This window comes from Mobula hypostoma, chromosome 1, assembly GCF_963921235.1.
Source record: "Mobula hypostoma chromosome 1, sMobHyp1.1, whole genome shotgun sequence".
NCBI lineage: Eukaryota > Metazoa > Chordata > Chondrichthyes > Myliobatiformes > Myliobatidae > Mobula > Mobula hypostoma.
Window position 1 is genome coordinate 202,182,696 of NC_086097.1, and position 19,149 is coordinate 202,201,844.

The window sequence follows — 19,149 nt, forward strand, 5'->3', positions numbered from 1 at the left end:
AGCAGTGGAAAATTTGTCAATAATGTCCTGCATTTTGGACTCAGAGCTTGTGTCAGCGAATAGATAGTTTCCTAGCATCGTCTCTTTACCCTTAGAAATGGCTTAAAGGCTGCACAGGTTGAACAACTTGCCGTCCATCCTGTGGATTCCAGGATCACTGTCCCAGAATGCATCAGTCAACATTGCACTGAACATCATGCTGAAGAGGGTGGGCACCACCGTGCATCCCTACTTGACCCCATTTGTGATCGAGAAAGCATCAGAACAGCCATTTTCATCGAGCACACTGACATCCCATCATGAAACTGCTTGACCATCGTGATGAATCTACCAGGGCAACCAAACTTCGCCATGCTCCTCCATAATCCTTCTCGGCTCATGGTGTCGAGGGCCTTGGTAAGATCTACAATGGTGGTGTAGAGCTGTCTGTTCTGCTACTGGCAGTTTTCTTGGAGTTGTCTCACAGCAAAGATCAAGTCGATATTTCCTCTTCCTTTACTGAAGCCATGCTGATTTTCCAGGAGATGACCTCATTCCAAGTGAGCATTTAGCTTGTCTGGTTACGATTTTTCCAGCTACTGAGAGTGAGGAGATGCCTCTGTGGTTATTGCATGCTTAGCAGTTTCCCTTCATCTTGTACAGGTGTACAATGGATGCATCCTTCATTTCTTGTGGAATCTGACCCTTCTCTCAGATAAGGTTTGCTGGTGATGAGCGGACCACCTGTTTTGTAGCCCTTCACTTGTATAGCATCTGCTCCAGGAGCCTTGCCACTTGACAGCTGGCCTATTGCTTTCTTGATTTGCTCTTCTTGGGGAAGAGAATCCATCTCATGGTTGATATCTACTTGATCAAGATGATCAATTGCTTCCTTATTTATGGTGGATGGTCTGTTCTGCTCAGATTCAAATGCTCTACCCATCTGTCCAGAATCTTGGCCTTTTCAGCAATGAGTGTGGAGCCATTTGCGCTCAGGAGGGGTGAGGTTCCGGAAGGCTGAGAGCCGTACAATGTTTCGATAGTATCAAAGAATCTCTTTGAGTCATGTCTATTGCATAGTCCTGAATCTCGTCAGCCTTTTTGCAGAGCCAAGAGTCTTGCATCTTCCTGAGTTTGACTTTTTAGACGGAGAGCCTGGCAGCTCAGCAACATCTGTATTTAGAACCTCATTGACAAGGCAACAATTAGTATCTGCAACAAGGAATAATTATCTACTGGCCTTTGGAAACTGAGGGGCCAATTAAAGAATTACTGGATTGAATTCTGAACATCTTAGGTTATATCTTAGGCTAATCAATTCTGCTTCTTCCATTAGATTTGTTTTCCTGTATTATAGGTTTTGAGATTATAGATTTCTGTTCCTCATCATATGATGAAACTGCTGAACGTAAGAATAACAATACTGTAGAGCTCTCAAAAACAATTCCTCATATACATTCATGGATTGAAAATGTCAAAGAATGACCAGACTGGTGCATAATGACAATGAAGCAGATCTCAGGAATTTCCTGGTCACTTTTTTTTGCCCTTGATGTGATTATCAGCACAGCCCATCTCTCCAAAAACGTCAATCAACCAGATGATTGTGTTCCCAGTTTGAGATGTGCTGGTGCTTCTGGAAGTGAGAAACGCAATTGAAATAGCTATGCTCCTGAGATCTCTGACATCTCAATTCATTTCTAAATAATCTATAATGAATCAAAATATTCAAATCTTAATCCATTTCAATAAACTATTGAGGAAATGTAAGGTATACAAACTTCTGAATGAGACATGAAGTAAGTCCCCTTTTTCTTTTCCAGGTGAATTCTAAGAAGTATCCATGGGTATGAAGATTGCAGGAAGATTTCTGTCTCCTTTCCAGCATCCAGAACTCTCACTCAAAACTATTCACAAAAAAAATGAACTGATCATTTATCTCATTTCCTGTTTGTGGGGTCTTGCTCTCAAATTAATCCTTTCTTTACTTTGGTTTAGAAAAATACAATTCAAATGTAATTAATTAATTAATAGTTTAGTATTTCAGTATTTCCTGAGGAAGTTTTGAAATTCATTCTTTGAATACTGGGTCCTAAGCTGATGTATTCAGTTTACTTTACTTGGATGATCCACCATCATTAGGAAGAATACATACATTTTAAATTAAAATTATATTATGCTTAAAATATATCCATGCCATTTTCTTGTCATCTGGGATTTACAAATCATTTAGTCACTCTTAAGAGGGAAGCTGAAAATGCATATATTATGTATGATTTCCCTTGTTCAAATGTGAAATAAGAGGCTGTTTCATTGTTAAGGAACTTCAAAAGGTTCCTAGCATCAAGTAGTGTTTGTATCTCAAAGGAGTTTTATTTCCAGATAAAAATATATGAGTTGGGATTAGATAAAAATGTTATTTAGCAGAATCAAAGCAGTTGCGTGTCTGAAAGCATCTGTGTGGATGTATCACAGCTTGGTATGGCAACTGCTTTGCCCAAGTCTGCAAGAAACCGCAGAAAATTGTGCACACAGCTCAGCACATCACAGAAACAGGCCGGTCCTCCATGGATTCTGTTGACACTTCTCACTACCTCAGTAAAGCAGCCAACATAATCAAAGCTCAACCCACCCTGGACAGTCTCTTTTCTCCTACTTCCCATTGGGCAGAAGCTACAAAAGCCTGAACGCATGTATCACCAGGATCAATGACAGGCTTCTAATATAGTAAGTTGAATTCTTGACCTCACAAAATACCTCAGTTATGATCTTGCACCATATTACCTGTCCACACTGCACTTTCTCTGCAACAATTTATTCTAAATTGTTACTTACCTTGTCCAATCTCAATGTACTGTTGTAATGAAATAATCTGTATGCATAGCATGCAAAGCAAAGTTTTTCAAGGTACTTCAGTACATGTAACAATAATAAACCAATTTACAAATTTAACAAACAAAAACTGATGTACAGTTATAATAAGACATATTTTGCTGTGGTGGAGCAGTAAAGTGAATATTAGTTAGATGATTTTGTACATATAGATTTTTAAATATTTTTGGACAATAAATTGCTTAAAGTGTAAGATGATAATAACACAGTGAGTGAATGAAGACACATATCAGTGTTATGAGAATTGGAATGAGAAACTGTGCATTTCTTTAACTAGTCATATTGATAATAAATGGTACCAGGATGGAGATAGAAAGATTGAGAGAGATAACATGAAATAGTGTAAAAGAGTATTTAATTTTTTTTATATTTTGAAAATCACTACATAAATTATCATATTGCTAATAGCATTTAGATTACAAAACTAAACTTTCTGATTCATTTAGTTAATTTCCTCTGTGCAAAATCAGCAGCTTTGCAGTCTTAATAAATTTCAGTCATCAGGAACATGTTTTCATAAAGCCATTGACAGGGAGATGAAACTCAAACAGCTACTTTTGGATGTCTGTGTTTACCCCCATGGGTTGCACATAAGTTTACCAAGGGTGCCGTTACCCCAGCATTACTTTTTACTTATTTACTTTCAGCAAATTTTGGCCCAATAACTGATTAATAAAACTGAATCCTGCACTGTGTTTGCAGGTTCTAACAGACTGATTTAACTATACATGCTCCTCAGTCAGCAGGTGTTCACTGGCTCATAAAAACTACTTTGACAAAAGATAATTGAATAAATAATAAGAAAAGCTCAACCTTTGAACTGGAAGACCTTTGCAAAAATTTCAGTCATTTTATTTAATATGAACTGAAAACACTGCCATCATGTGGTCATAATTAACAATTGAACCTTATACTTTAATTACACAAACATAAGAAGCATAATTTAAGGATTTTTTTTCCTAGAGAGTTAGTGAGACTCAACACTTCACCAACTTCAAAGCCAATTTAATACAAACACCATGTTATAGAAATATTGAGTTATATAACACAGAAACAGGCCCTTCAATCCAAATCATCCATGCTGATGAGAGCAGTCTTCCTTACACAATGTAAGGCACAAATAGTATAAATAAAAAGTAAATTTTTGTTTACTTGATGGATAAATTAAAACTTACCGATTTCACATAAATTTATTAATTATAACTTCAAGGAAAAAGAAAGAATATTAATGTATATAGCACCTTTGAAAACATCAGGCTGTCTCAATACACAGTTATCTGAGGACAGAATTGTAAATGTGGTAACATTTGTTTGTCTACAGTTAAGATAAACAAATAATAATCAGGTAAATAATCAATAAATGTACTTCAGGGATGCCAGTTGCATTATCATCATTGGGCTGAAGAGTAGGCAGATTCTCATTATTCCAAATGATCAATTTTTTTAAATACCTGAAAAAATTTGAACACACAACAGTAATCATTTCTGAACATGTATAACATGGAATGCTTACATGGCACAGGCTTGTGAACAATAGTTTTATCACCAAGTTTATTATTTTAAAATTAAATAATAAGAGGTATCATCTATTTAACTATAATAGATTAACAAATCAATAAATTCCTTTTCTAAATCTCAGTGATTCTTGGTATGGATAAAGTACTAAAATGAGAGACAAGAAATGGTGCTTTTCTTTAGATCAATTTGCGCAAATTAGTGAAGTTCCAGAACAATACAATGATTCAAGAGGCAGGGCATAAAGAAAATTACCACAGCCTAACAGAGCAAACAGTTGATAAAGATAGCAGCAGTTACCGAGAGAAGCACTGCCTAGATACATGCCAAGTAGAAGGCAGCAGCAGCTCTTGTGACCTTGGCAGACAGAAGTTGTAAACCACGAAATCAGTTTTGTAACCTTCAGTATTTTCACAAAAAGACAGCTATATTTACTTCCTTGATTCAATCCAGTTCAAAGACTTTGATTCCAAATTAAGAAATATTGATGCTAGTTTTAATATTACAACTATCGGGGCAGAAGTACAAGAGCTTGAAGACCCACATTGAATGATTTATTAATAGTTTCTTCTGCTCCCTCATCAGATTTCTGAATAGTCCATGAACACATAAAGACTAATTCATTATTCCTTTTGATTTTGCATTGTTCATTTATTTTTGTAATTTATAGTAATTTTATGTTATTGCATTGTACTACCGCCACAAAAACACAAATTTCATGTCATATAAGTTAGTGATAATATATTTGATCCTGATACTGCTTCTGAAATAATTAGGAAAGAAGACAAAAGTATGTGCTCTTTTTCAAACTAAGAACAACTTATTAATCATCCGAAAATAAATCATTGTGAATATATGATTCCTGAATTTTTTGAGGAGATTACACTAAGGATAAAGGGATGCAGTGGATGTTGAATATTTGGAGTTTCAGAGGGCCTTTGACAAGTTGCCACACATGCGGCTTCTTACTAAGTTAAGTTATTAAGTTACTAAGTTACAGTTAAGTTACTAACATGGTTAGAGCATTGGCTGATAGGTAGGAGGCAATGAGTGGGAATAAAAGGATCCTTTTCGGGTTAGTGGCCAGTGACTAGTGGTGCTCCGCAGGGATCAGTATTGGGACCACTTCTTTTTATGCTGTATATAAATGATTTAGATGATGGAATAGATGGCTTTGTTGCCAAGTTTGCAGATGATATGAAGATTGGTGGAGGGGCAGGTAGTGTTGAGTAATCAGGTAGGATGCAGAAGGACTTAGACAGATTAGGAGAATGGGCAAGAAAGCGGCAAATGAAATACAATGTTGGAAAATGTATGGTCATGCACTTTGATAGTAGAAATAAATGTGCAGACTACTTTCTAAACGGGGAGAAAATCCAGGAATCTGAGATGCGGAGGACTTGGGAGTCCTTGTGCACAACACCCTGAAGGTTAACTTGCAAGTTGAGTTGGTGGTGAGGAAGGCAAATGCCATGTTAGCATTCATTTCAAGAGGTCTAGAACACAAGAGCGAGATTGTGATGCTGAGGCTTTATAAGACACTGGTGAGGCCTCACCTTGAGTATTGTGAATAGTTTTGGGCCCCTCATCTTAGAAAAGATGTGCTGGCACTGGAGAGGGTCCAGAGGAGGTTCACAAGGATGATTCCATGATTGAAAGGATTAGCATATGAGGAACATTTGATGGCTCTGGATCTGTACTCACTGGAATTCAGAAGGACAAGGGGGGGATCTCATTGAAACATTTCGCATATTGAAATGCCTAGACGGAGTAGATGTGGAAAGGATGTTTCCCATGGTGGGAGAGTCTAGGGCAAGAGGGCACAGCCTCGGGATAGAGGGGCGCCCTTTCAAAACAGAGATGCAGAGAAATTTCTTTAGCCAAAGGATGGTGAATTTGTGGAATTTGTTGCCACACGCAGCTGTGGAGGCCATGTTGTTGGGTGTATTTAAGGCAGAGGTTGATAGGTTCTTGATTGGACATGGCATCAAAAGTTATGGGGAGAAGGCTGGGAGCTGGGATTGAGGATAAGATAGTAAAAAAGGATCAGCCATGATCGAATGGCAGAGCAGACTTGATGGACCTGATGGTCTAATTCTGCTCCTATGGTCTTATAACCCCTAGTTCAGTTTTAAAACAGTTCCAATTGGAATAGTAATTGGGAAAAGAACATAACTGTAAATAAAGAAAATTCAGAATCATCGGACAATGTAGCACAGAAACAGGCCTTTCATAGCTGCCAGCCATTATGCCCATCTGCACTAATCCCATTTGCCTGCACTTGGCCCATATTTCTCTATGCCTTTCCTATCAAAGCACTTGTTCTTGACCTTGACTCACAATCTAGTTTATGCCATTGCACATTGTTGTCTGTCTGCACTGCACTTTTTCTCTAACTGTAATACTGTTTCAAACGCTTGGTTTCCCCGGCTGACAAACTCCGGCCCCACCAAATGTGTGAGATTGAGGTGTGAGCCCACCTGAAACCCCGTTTACATGGATGCTGTGTCATTTGCTACCCTGCTACAAATTAATGCCATGAAATAACTGACTGTACACGGCATACAATTAAAGGAATTTTATTTATGAATCTTAACTGAAGGGTTAGTAAAGAATAACTAAAAAGAAAAGGGCCCATTCTAATCAAACAGTTAAATGTGCACAAGTTGGAGTTCATCTTGAACTTCTCTGTCACTCACGCGCTGGACCCTCAGTCAACGTGAAAGCACACACATCACCTTCTGAACGTCGCTCGCAATCCATCTTGAACAAACGGGTGTTCCACCGGATTGTATGCTACAACCGATTCTCCTCAGCGTCTTCTCTTTTCATCTCCTCTCGAACAAAAGTCCAAGAACAACCTTATTGTCCCTTGCCAAGAAAAACCTCCCACTAATTGGATGGCACACATTCTACATCATCCCTTATCTTTAACAATAACCCAAACAGGCTGAAAGCAGAACAAACAGCTCTTACAGAGTTACTAAATGAAATACCTACAGCATGACAGTAAAGATGTGAACCAGGGCATTACCCTTGTACCATTTCAATAGACTACTGTGATGAAATTATCTTTGTGTATGGTATGCATAATGATATTTTTTCACTATACTTCAGTACATAGGACAATAATAAACCAGTTTACAAATTCTTTGGAATTTACAACTTACTTCATGTGTAATCAAGCTCTTTTATTGAATTTTAAATGCAGTTTGTTTTGACAAAAGTTTTCTATAGCTTCTCTTGTTTAGTTGTTAACATTAATCTGTTCCACCTTTCCCAGGAGCTTAACTGCAACTGGATGACAGATTTAAAATACTTAATAGTGTTACTGTGCAATTAATTCTATAAATACAAACAAGACCAACTCAAGCACACAAGATATAGAAGCAGCAATAGGCTAATCAGCCACAATACTGCTCTAACGTTCACTAGGTTCATGGCTAACCTTGCAGGTCAGCAACAAGCAGAGAGCAAAAGCATTCTTTCAGCAACATTTGAAATAATCAGCAGCAACACACAAAGGTGCGGAGGAATTCAAAAGCAGCATCTAGGGAGGGATATGGCTGGTCAATATTTTGGTTTGAGAGCCATTATGACTGGAAAGAAGGAAGATAGCCAGTATAAAAAGGTAGAGGGAAGAGTGGGGCATGGGTTGGCAGGAAATAGGTGAATCTAGATGAGGGGGTGATAGGCAGGTGGAGGAAAGAGGAATGATGCAAGAAGCTGGGAGGTGATAGGTGGAAATGACCATAAGACATAGGAAAAGAATTAGGCCATTCAGCCCATTGAGTCCGCTCCAACATTCCATCATGGCTGATCCTGGATCCCATTCAACCCCATATACACCATATCCTTTGATGCCCTGACCAATCAGGAAACGATCAACTTCCACCTTAAATATGCACATGGACTTGGCCTCCACCACAGTCCATAGATTTACTAATCTCTGGCTAAAAAAATTCCTCCTTACCTCTGTTCTAAAAGGTCGCCCCTCAATTTTGAGGCTGCGCCCTCTAGTTCTGGATACCCTCCCCCCGTAGAAAATAATCCTCTCCGCATCCACCCTATCTAGTCATTTCAACATTCAGGTATTAATGAAATCCCCTCCCCCCGCATTCTTCTAAATTGCAGTGAGTACAGGCCCAAAGCGAACAAACGCTCCTTATATGTTAACTCATTCATTCCTGGTATCATCCTCATGAACCTCCTCTAGACTCTCTTCAATGACAATACATGCTTTCTGATGACAAAAGGCTGAAGAAGACAAAATCTGATGGAGCATGGAATAAAGGAAGGAAGATGGAGAAAAGAACCAGTGAAAGGAGAGTGTATGTGATGGGAAGATGGAAGGGGTTAGGGGAGGAAAACAATAAGACAGGAGAAGACAGAAAAGAAAAAAAAACACATGGGGGGGGGAATGAACTGACAGCGAGAAGTCGTTACTGGAAGTTTGAGAATTCAATGCTCATGTCATCAGGTTGGATACTGTCCGGGCAGAAAATGAGTTGCTGTAACTCTAATTTGTATTTAGCCCCTCAACCGGGCAGTTGAGGAGGCAATGGACAGACATGTAAGTATAGCAGTGACTAGTGGAATTAAAATGTCTGCCTGACCACTGGGAGCTCCCTAGTGACACATCAGACAGAACGAAGGCACTTGATAAAGTGGTCCCTAAATCAACATTTGAAGTATTAGTATTAGTATCAAGCAATGAGATGGACTTTGCTGCAGTATGTTTCTAAATATTTGAAATGTGATCTCTAGTAATTGCCCTGTTAGCAGTGAGGATGGAAAAACTTGGCTTAGAGATTGATCATTAGCAAATAGACTTGTTTCCAGTTTCAGGCGGCTCTTTATCATCCATAACTATCTTGGAAATAAGTACAGTATGAGGTTTCTCAACCTATAGCTGCTTCTGGATCTTCCAAGTCCATCCCAGACTGAGTAAGGGCCTCCCAACTCCATCCTCTTATCATCTGCTCCCTTGAACCTGGCTGACTTCTGGTTCCCTCCTTGATCATCTGCCGATCAACTTTCCTTATCCTCTCTAAGCTGCCCAAGTACTTTCCAGTCCTCCCTATCACCCTCTTACCACTCCCAATTTCTAAGATGTGCAATTACTGAGATAAAGTCCATGTTATTCAGAGATTATGCCACATTGTTCTTGTTCTTGCCACATTGGCTGAATAGACACTGTAGCAGCAAAAAATTGATCCAAAATCAAAACAAAACAATTGCCACCAGCCTGCGACCTCAGACGGAGTTGTTATACTCATGTAATGTAACCACAGCTCCAATAATTGCTCCAAAGAGTTGAATACATTTTTGATTCTTTATTAGCAACTAGCAAACATACAATTAAACATTATTGAGTGGTTTCTCAGTTGTCAGCAAAGATATGACCTCCGCCAGCCCTAAGCTACAATCTGCCATGAAACAAGCATGAATATGTAAGTTATTCCTTTCACTTCTACCATGACCCACTCATGTGACGAGTTACCATTATAAACATAATAAACGCCCAATATAGTATACATGGCGCCTACAGGCACACTCAATCAACCCACCCAGTTTTATCTTGACTTAAACAAACACAAATTTGGATAACAACTAAAACTTCAGAATCTGAAATAAGTTCCCTCAGTAGTGATAAAGAGTTCCTGACCTGAAACATTAATTAGTTTCTCTTTCCACATGTTGTTTGACTGGCTGTATTTTTAAAGTATTATTTTTGTGTCACAAATTTGGACAAACTACCTAAATGACAAAGGATGTTTACTCCCTGTCTAATTTCTATCCAGCTGATGAAATAGTACTCTGTCACCAAACTGAAGTTGCATTTGAAGAAGCCAGTCCATTTACAGCAATCAAAGTCTTGCCTTTGAATAGGAGCTATTGTCCTATTGAGGCTAATTGCCTTTATTAGGAAAACAAATCTTCATCTTAGAGTCAGTAATAGAAAGTAATTCTCTGTTTGGCTTAGGAAATGATCAGGTTGCCAAAGAATTTTTCTCTTTTTTCCAAGAGGTGATATTTATTACTAGCTTACTGATTATACTAAATCTTTCATATTATTCCAGTTCCTCATCATGCTACCCCACACGTGAATTTCCTCACCCCTGCACTCCTCCCATCCATCCCATGACCCACCCTTGTAATTGGAATATAGAACATTAATATAAATTGGCGTGAATTATTGTCAGTGAGAGGTCTTCAGATGAGAAATTAAGACTTCTGTGGTTCAAGGATTTGACAACTGATGTACTGTATACGAGTCAGAGACAATTAGATTGGAAAGGGATGCCTAATATTTGTTAATATATCATCTTCTTTTCCTCCAGGATATTTTTGCTTTTTCTAGACTGTCTTCATTCACATTGTCAGGCAGGGTTTGGTATTCCCAGTTCACTGGTTGCATCCTGCAGTAAATATCACAATCAGGAAGAATAAACTAAACCATTAAAATATTAAATACAATTAACCTCATCACCCTCATTTCTGAGGACACAACATAAAACATGTTAACATTTACTTTTGTCTATTTTGTGCATTCACCAAAAGACAATTTCACCTCCACTGTCCCAAAATGCAGCATTTATGCACATTTATTTCGAAATAATGTTCACTGCCCCTCCAGACTATTTTCTCTCCTCAAACAGCATCACTTTTGACTGGCAATAATCAACACCATAGTAGATTTGTTGGATCATCAAGGCAATGAACAAGATATTAAACGCTGGGGAATCTTTTCAAATGTTGTTAGTTTTCCTAAGTAGATTAATATTTAAACACTTTGTCATACAATGTATAAAAAAATTATGTTGTGTGTCGCCAATGAAGATTTTTGAAGTCTTTTGTATTTGAAGGGCTTTTTTTTTGCAAAATAACTTTCTATCTTTTCAATAATGCCAACTTTTATCAACTTAGTAAATATACAGTTCAATTACACTGCAAATGTGGAAAGGTTTTATCACTTTAAAAGATCATTAAACCATTAATAATGCCAATGAAGGTGTCAGTTGGAACACTTTCACTTCTTACCAGAAGCCTCAGGACTGAAGTCCATAACTGAGGACATGTTTTGTGCTGGCATCAAGTTAGAATGTTTACTCTGTTTATCTTTCTCTACAATGAATATCTAACCTGAATATCTAAAGCATTTGCTGTTTTTTCTGTTTGTTTGTCAATTAGTTTTTGGCATTTTCTACTTACTGGTAGAGGTGGTGGTAAAGATGATCAAGTTGTCTTGCTGTGGTATAGAAGCAATGATATTCATGGCAAGTATGAGTAGTTCTTTGATTTACTTCTCCAGTAGGTGCCTTCCGCTTTTCTGTGCTTCAAATGTTTGCCTCCATTCTTGGGTCTGAATGAGGAAGACCCCTTGGATATTGCAATATTGATGACCTTAACAGCACTGAAAAACCCAGGCACGTGAAGGTTAGCTGCAAATTGCTGTACCTCATCACCATCTCTTCTTTATATCACAGATTCTCTTTTGGACCTTAGATTTCAGGCATCGATGGAGCTGTTTCTTTTTATTTGAGACATAGTGGATTTTCCAATCCAAGAGGGCCTTGCTCCTTTTGATTGGTTAGATCTAGTTCTTGTGCGCACTCTGTGTTTCCATTTGGCTGAGACTTACCTGGTTATCTGTAAAGCATGTTTAAAAACAGCTCTCTTTGTGGGATCCCTGAGATCTTACTGCTGATCTCCTATTGATATTGTTTCTGTTGTCCTGATGAAGGGACTCAGCCTGAAATGTCGACTCATTATTCCTTTCCATAGATATGCTGGAGGAACTCTGCAGGCCAGGTAGCATCTATGGAAAAGAGTACAGTCGAAGTTTCGGGCCAAGACCCTTCATCAGGACTCTTATAGTTTAAATGGCAGTACCTGGATTGGTATGTTGTCAGGAGGTCTTGCGCTTGCCTTTCTGATGAACCGGGATGTTAGTTATGGCAAATAAAAACAGAAAATGCTGGAATGGATCTTCATGTTAGGTAGCATCTGATGTCAGCAAATAAAAATCAAAAAACCTGCAAATGCTAGCTGGCTGCAATTGAAAGGGAAACTGCTGGAAATATTCACCACATTAGACAGGCTCTGTGGAAAGAGAAACAGAGTTGACATTTCAGGTTGGTGTCCTGATTCTCCTGAGTAAATTTACTGCTCCGGAAGGTGCAGCCCTCTGGAATGGCTTGGTTGGGAAAATATCTTTGACAGGAACCAGTGTGCTTCCAACATGGATGTGAAGTGGGGTTTTATTCATGAAGGCAGCAGAAGATTTCCTGAGTGTCAACATCCAGAAGAATCTCTCCTGACCCAACACACTGTTGCAATCATGAAGAAGGCACACCAGCCGCTCTACTTCAGTAGGAGTTTGAGGAGATTTGGTATGTCATCTAAAACACTTGCAAACTTCTATAGATGTATGGTGAAGATCATTCTGATTGGTTGCATCACCGCCTGGTATGGAGGTTCCAATGCATCACAAGAGTCTGCAGAGTGTTGTAGCATGGGCATAAACGTCCCCACCATTGAGGACATCTTCAGGAGATAGTCCCTTAAGTCAGCATCCATTAAAAACACTTATCATCCATGCCCTCTTCTCATCACAACCATCAGACAGGAGGTACAGGAGCTGGAAAACCCATACTCAATGTTTCACAAACAGCTTCTTCCCCTCCATTTTCATATTTTTTAATGTCCATGAATCCATGAACACTAGCTTATTTTTTCACCATTTATTTATTTTGCAGTCTATAATGATTTTTTGTCTATGCCCTGTGCTGCTGCTGAAGAGTAACAAATTTCATGCTATTTAAGTCAGTGATAATAAATCCGATTCTGATTCTAGCCACATTCAGGATTGGAACCAATGCAAATGTAATGTAGATACTGGAATGTGTGATGAACCCTTGCAGCCTGCCCCAGTACATCCTTAGGTTGTAGTAGTTGTTAACACAAAGGACACATTTCACTGTATGTTTTGATGTACTTGCAATAAATGAAAGAATCTGAATGTGAATGTGCATCTGGAAAACCTTTGAAGGCTAATTCTGCATTAGAGTAAGCCAGAGGGTGATGAGAGTTTCACGACTAACTCACTGATTAGGGCTCCTCAAATGAAGATGGCTTTTATATTCCAATTTTTCCTTCTCGTAGAAAGTGGACCCACCACCTCCTTTGATCTGCCTATCTCCACTCATCACTTCTTATTAAGGCAGTGATAGCCATGTCAAAGTATCTGAGTTCCCAAGCTAAGATTGTAGTGTGACTAATGTTCAGATTTGTTGTTGTCCCAGTGCATGACAGCCCTGACAAGAAGGTCCTGATTCTTCATATTGAGAGGTTTGATCAGTACTACCCAGACATGATAGAATGCGTCTTGGCCCAGTGGCACGGGGTTCTAAAATAACTGGGGCCTCTCTCTTGTCATGTATGTGGGCACAAGCACACGCAGATCTGTGCATGGGCTTCAGTACAGATGCCCTTGTTCACTGCTTCCACTCTCCATCTTTCTGTGACCACCCTCCATTCACCACCTCAGCATCACCCTGCCACCTAACTTCCCCTGACCCTCTGACTCCAGCCCCACAGTCCCTCCTTCTCTTGCACCCCGCTGGTATTGGTGGTGGTGGTGGTGGTGGTGGAGGGAGAACCCCCCCCCCCATTCTGTTGGCTCTTCCTCTCTGCACTCTCTCTCCCCAACCTCCACTCTACATCTTGTACATTCTGCAAGCCTGAGAAAGTTGACCGGATAAGACCAGAAAGACCAGACAGATTCAATAAATACTCAATGTCAAAGAATGAATATGTACCTACCATCTGAAGTTTAGCTTTCTCAGGCAATTGAGGCTCAGATGATTGAAGTTAACACTACTACAAAGACCATAATTGATCCTGGAAATAGTATATGTACTCCTGATAAAAGTACCATCAACAGGCAAGACCTTGTTATAGTTGGGACCATAAGTAACTAGATATTTTTGCCCAGAAATAATGGTCAGCAATAAAGGCACTCTTCACTGACCTCAATGACCCCTCAATGATGTAGTAACCTTTGTGGTGCCAACTTCTCTTTCAGCCTGCTCTGCTCAATTTCAGTGAATATTTTGTTGTTGAGCAGCTTTGGTGTCTTCAAATTAACCAAAATGACAATCACGTTAAAGAATTATTGCAGAGCCCATACCAGGAAACAAAAAAAAAGTTTTAAATGAACATTTGAAATATGTTCAAGGAGCTGAGGGCAATACAGAGGTACCTGAAAGCCAGGATCAGGGAGGCTAAAGACGGGTACAGGAGGAAGCTTGAGTGGAAACTCTAGCAGAACAACATGAGGGAGGTCTGGAGTGGGATGAGGACCATCACTGGGTTCTGGCAAACTAGCAACAGAGGAGCTGAAGGCAGTGTGGACAGGGCCAACGAACTTAACCTGTTCTTTAACAGATTTGACATTGTGGCCCCTGCCCATTCCCCACATGAGTCATCTGTTGTCGGTCCCCAACCAACACATATTCCACTCTCCCCTCCTACCCCTCCTCACAGTCCCCCACCCTGCTCTCATGACTATACCCCTTCCCTACACAAAACCACCACGGTGGGCTTCACAGTTGAACAGGTGAGAAGACAGCTGAAACGTCTCAACCCAAGCAAGGCTGCAGGACCGAATGGTGTCAGTACCAGGGTGCTCAAAGCCTGTGCCCCTCAGCTATGTGGAGTACTTCGCCATGTCTTCAACCTGAGCCTGAGGCTCCGGAGGGTTCCTGTGCTGTGGAAGACGTCCTGCCTCGTCCCTGTGCCGAAGACGCCAGGCCCCAGCAGCCTTAATGACTACAGACCGGTGGCATTGACCTCCCACATCATGAAGACCCTGGAGAGACTTGTTCTGGAGCTGCTCTGGCCTATGGTCAGGCCACACTTAGATCCCCTGCAATTCACCTACCAGCCCCAACTCGGAGTTGAGGATGCCATCATCTACCTGCTGAACCATGTCTATGCTCACCTGGACAAGCCAGCGAGCATTGTGAGGGTCATGTTTTTTGACTTCTCCAGTGCATTCAACACCATCCACCCTGCTCTGCTAGGGAAGAAGCTGACAGTGATGCAGGTGGATGCTTTCCTGGTGTCATGGATTCTTGATTACCTGACTGGCAGACCACAGTACGTGTGCTTGCAACACTGTGTGTCCAGCAAAGTGATCAGCAGCACTGGGGCTCCACAGGGGACTGTCTTGTCTCCCTTTCTCTTCACCATTTACACCTCAGACTTCAACTTCACAGAGTCTTGTCATCTTCAGAAGTTTTCTGATGACTCTGCCATAGTTGGATGCATCAGCAAGGGAGATGAGGCTCAGTACAGGGCTACGGTAGGAAACTTTGTCACATGGTGTGAGCAGAATTATCTGCAGCTTAATGTGAAAAAGACTAAGGAGCTGGTGGTAGACCTGAGGAGAGCTAAGGCACCGGTGACCCCTGTTTCCATCCAGGGGGTCAGTGTGGACATGGTGGAGGAATACAAATACCTGGGGATATGAATTGACAATAAACTGGACTGGTCAAAGAACACTGAGGCTGTCTATAAGAAGGGTCAGAGCTATCTCTATTTCCTGAGGAGACTGAGGTCCTTTAACATCTATCGGACGATGCTGAGAATGTTCTATGCGTCTCTGGCGGCCAGTGTGATGTTTGCTGTTCTGTGCTGGGGCAGCAGGCTGAGGGTAGCAGACACCAACAGAATCAACAAACTTAGTCATAAGGCCAGTGATGTTGTGGGGATGGAACTGGACTCTCTGACAGTGGTGTCTGAAAAGAGAATGCTGTCCAAATTGCATGCCATCTTGGACAATGTCTCCCATCCACTACATAATGTACTGGTTGGGCACAGGAGTACATTCAGCCAGAGACTCATTCCACAGAGATGCAACACAGAGCGTCATAGGAAGTCATTCCTGTCTGTGGCCATCAAACTTTACAACTCCTCCCTTGGAGGGTCAGACACCCTGAGCCAATAGGCTGGTCCTGGACTTATTTCCTGGCATAATTTACATATTACTATTTAATTATTTATGGTTTTATTACTATTTAATTATTTATGGTGCAATTGTAACGAAAACCAGTTTCCCCCGGGATCAATAAAGTATGACTATGACTATCGGACAGAGCATTAAGACATGGAAAATCCACATACGATTAAAGTAGAAGCCGAAACATTATAAATGATCCTTTAAATAATTTAATTTCTTGTATTTAGAAATATTCGAGCGCTTGAAACATAAAACTAGTTTCTTAATGCTAGATAGTTGTTTAACCAGTAATGATTTGATGTAATGTTAAAACTCACACCCATCACATGATAGTTTACAGTGGGACTAGTGACACGCGCAGGAATATAAATTTGAGTATTTTGGGGGATAGATACAGTATGTCTCATTCGAACATAAGCTTAATAATTATTGGGTCTTTGTTCCAATATAAAGACTATTTCCCAGGTGGCTAAAATCACGTGGATGTCATTGATTTCCTGCGGTCATCGCGAGTCAGAGGCGGGGAAACGTTGAATCGCTGACAGAAATTCGGAAATTTTGTTGTAAACTATACCTTGTTGTCATGGAGCAATAACCAGTAAATGTCAACAATGCTGACAACACTAAGACAGAATAAAATTGGTCACTAAATATGAAAATGTTACATACTTTGTGTTTACAAAATATTTTCTCGTCAGTTTAACATCGCTACTATTATTTGTAAACAGAACATCCATTGCTATCAATGGCGCGGGTGAACCAACAAAGTTGTCCCAAATTATCGAATTATTTTAACAACATTCCTTGAGACGTAGGAAATAACAAAAGATCCCAAGTGACTCCTGCAAATGAGTTTAATTCACCTTAGTGACCAACTAACCTTTCGAACTGGTCAACACTATGTTTAAGAAGACAGCTCTCATCAGATTGCTGGTCATATTTCAGAAGACTGTTTTGCCACTGGACAGGAAGCCATCGAGTCTGGTAAGACCTCCCTCAGGTCGCTGTGGCTGGGAATTGGGCATAGGAGCTGCCAATTAAATCAGATTGCTGCCATCATCCCAGGGGTTGATTCTTGGCAGCTGCCCCACACTCCCCGTTGGACTGATGTCAATAAAACTAATTCAAAATACGTGCTGGATTGCTGGATTGCCTTAAGAGCTTCCTTTGAACTGTTATTTTGGGCAGATGCGTCAACTCTTCCCTATTTCTCTCAGATGCATTCTTCCTTTATTTTCCCGTCTTCCATTCTCACTTTCGTCTTTTCAGTTGCTTACATTTAGAAATTACCAACAACAATCTCTCTGTAATCACCGGGGCTGACTGCAGAAGGTCAGGGTTAATATTGTTGCCGATGACTAAAACGCTGCTCTATTTTCTGTTCTTTCGCAGCCCAAACTTATTCTCGTTAAACAATTCTGCATTTTGGTAGACTTTCGGCATTTTATCGAAAAAACTTTAACATATTTCCCAATGCTGAAATACTTTAGAATAAACCCATTTTTGGGTGACTTGGAGAAAACGCTTTCTTGGAACACGAAGAAAACTACTTTATGTACGATTATGGAAGATTACTGTAAAGACCGGCGGAACAGATAGTGCTGGAAATGGACAGTCTCCCTCTCCCCGGATCCATTCACCCTAGGGCAACCTCCTCAGGACCAGTGGTGCCTGTCTGAGCTGGCAGTGATCCGGAGCTCCGATGTCCCGGGCTGCTGCCGCCGCTGCTGCTGCTGGCAGCCTCGCCGCGCGCTGCCTCGCACACACTCCAATGTATCCGCTCGCTTTCAGCCCGGGGAGCGCGTGCCGGCTGCAGGAGTCGGCGGCTCGCGGGTGCGGGATGCGCTGATTAACCAGCGCTCAACTACAGTAGGCGACGTAGGCACTCGGCTTCTCTGCTTCTTCCCTTCCCCTCTCTACACCGACGTGAAGAGGAAAATAACAAACATTTCAGCAAAAATCTTTGGAAACGAAATATTGAAGGGAAGAATGTGTGAGAGCCCCCCATCCCTGCAGAGCTTTGCCGATTTTAAATTTGGTAAGTGTGTAAGGCTTTTTAAAAAGAATGTATTTAAAAGCGGTATATGACCTTTAAAAACTATATATCTCAGGCACTTGTTCATATAAAATTATTTGATAAACGCATTACCTCACTAGTTACATTAAATGCGACTGGCTGTCCATTTTTAGACGATGTAGAGCAACCTGACTCAAGCACTTCATTTTTTTTTCTATTTGAACCAAGCATTCAGCTGTTTTATTGCAGCACAAGCCCCAGGCTGGCTTTGCAGTCCACTGCAGCGGGAATTTAATGTCAATCCGGGTTTCTCTTCAGCCTGTTGCGGTGCAGATTTTAATCAAACGCGGTCAATGATGTAATGTTAGTGGAGAATGCGCCTAGGCCAACTCTGTACACTGCACTACACAAGGAAACCAGAGAAGATGTCAAGGTATGCTGTAAACTGCTGAGATCAGCTCCCCAATGCTAAGATTTTATTCCAGATGTGTTGTGATTAACTCAGTTGCTAGATTTGCCTAGTTAGACGGTGTTACAATCCACGTTAAACTCAGATACAATTGGGTATACTTGGAAATGTCGCCCGTGCAACATGCATGATTATGTATTTGTATTGTGAAAACATAAAGACAAATCGTGGTGTTCCGGGCTTTCCCGAAATAAATAGAAAGTTTTCCGAAGTATATGTCGATAGTGTCTGTATTTGAAATAACGCATT

General features: G+C 40.5%; 1 protein-coding gene across 1 annotated transcript in view; it reads right to left on the minus strand.

The window, feature by feature from the left end:
• LOC134354245 (nucleolar protein 4-like) overlaps positions 1 to 18,170 on the minus strand; it is a 424,681-nt gene extending 406,511 nt beyond the window's left edge. The window contains exon 1 of the mRNA XM_063063184.1: positions 17,295 to 18,170. The gene's annotated coding sequence lies outside the window, so the exon portion shown is untranslated. The remainder of the gene's footprint in view (positions 1 to 17,294) is intronic.
• Positions 18,171 to 19,149: the final 979 nt, after the last annotated feature.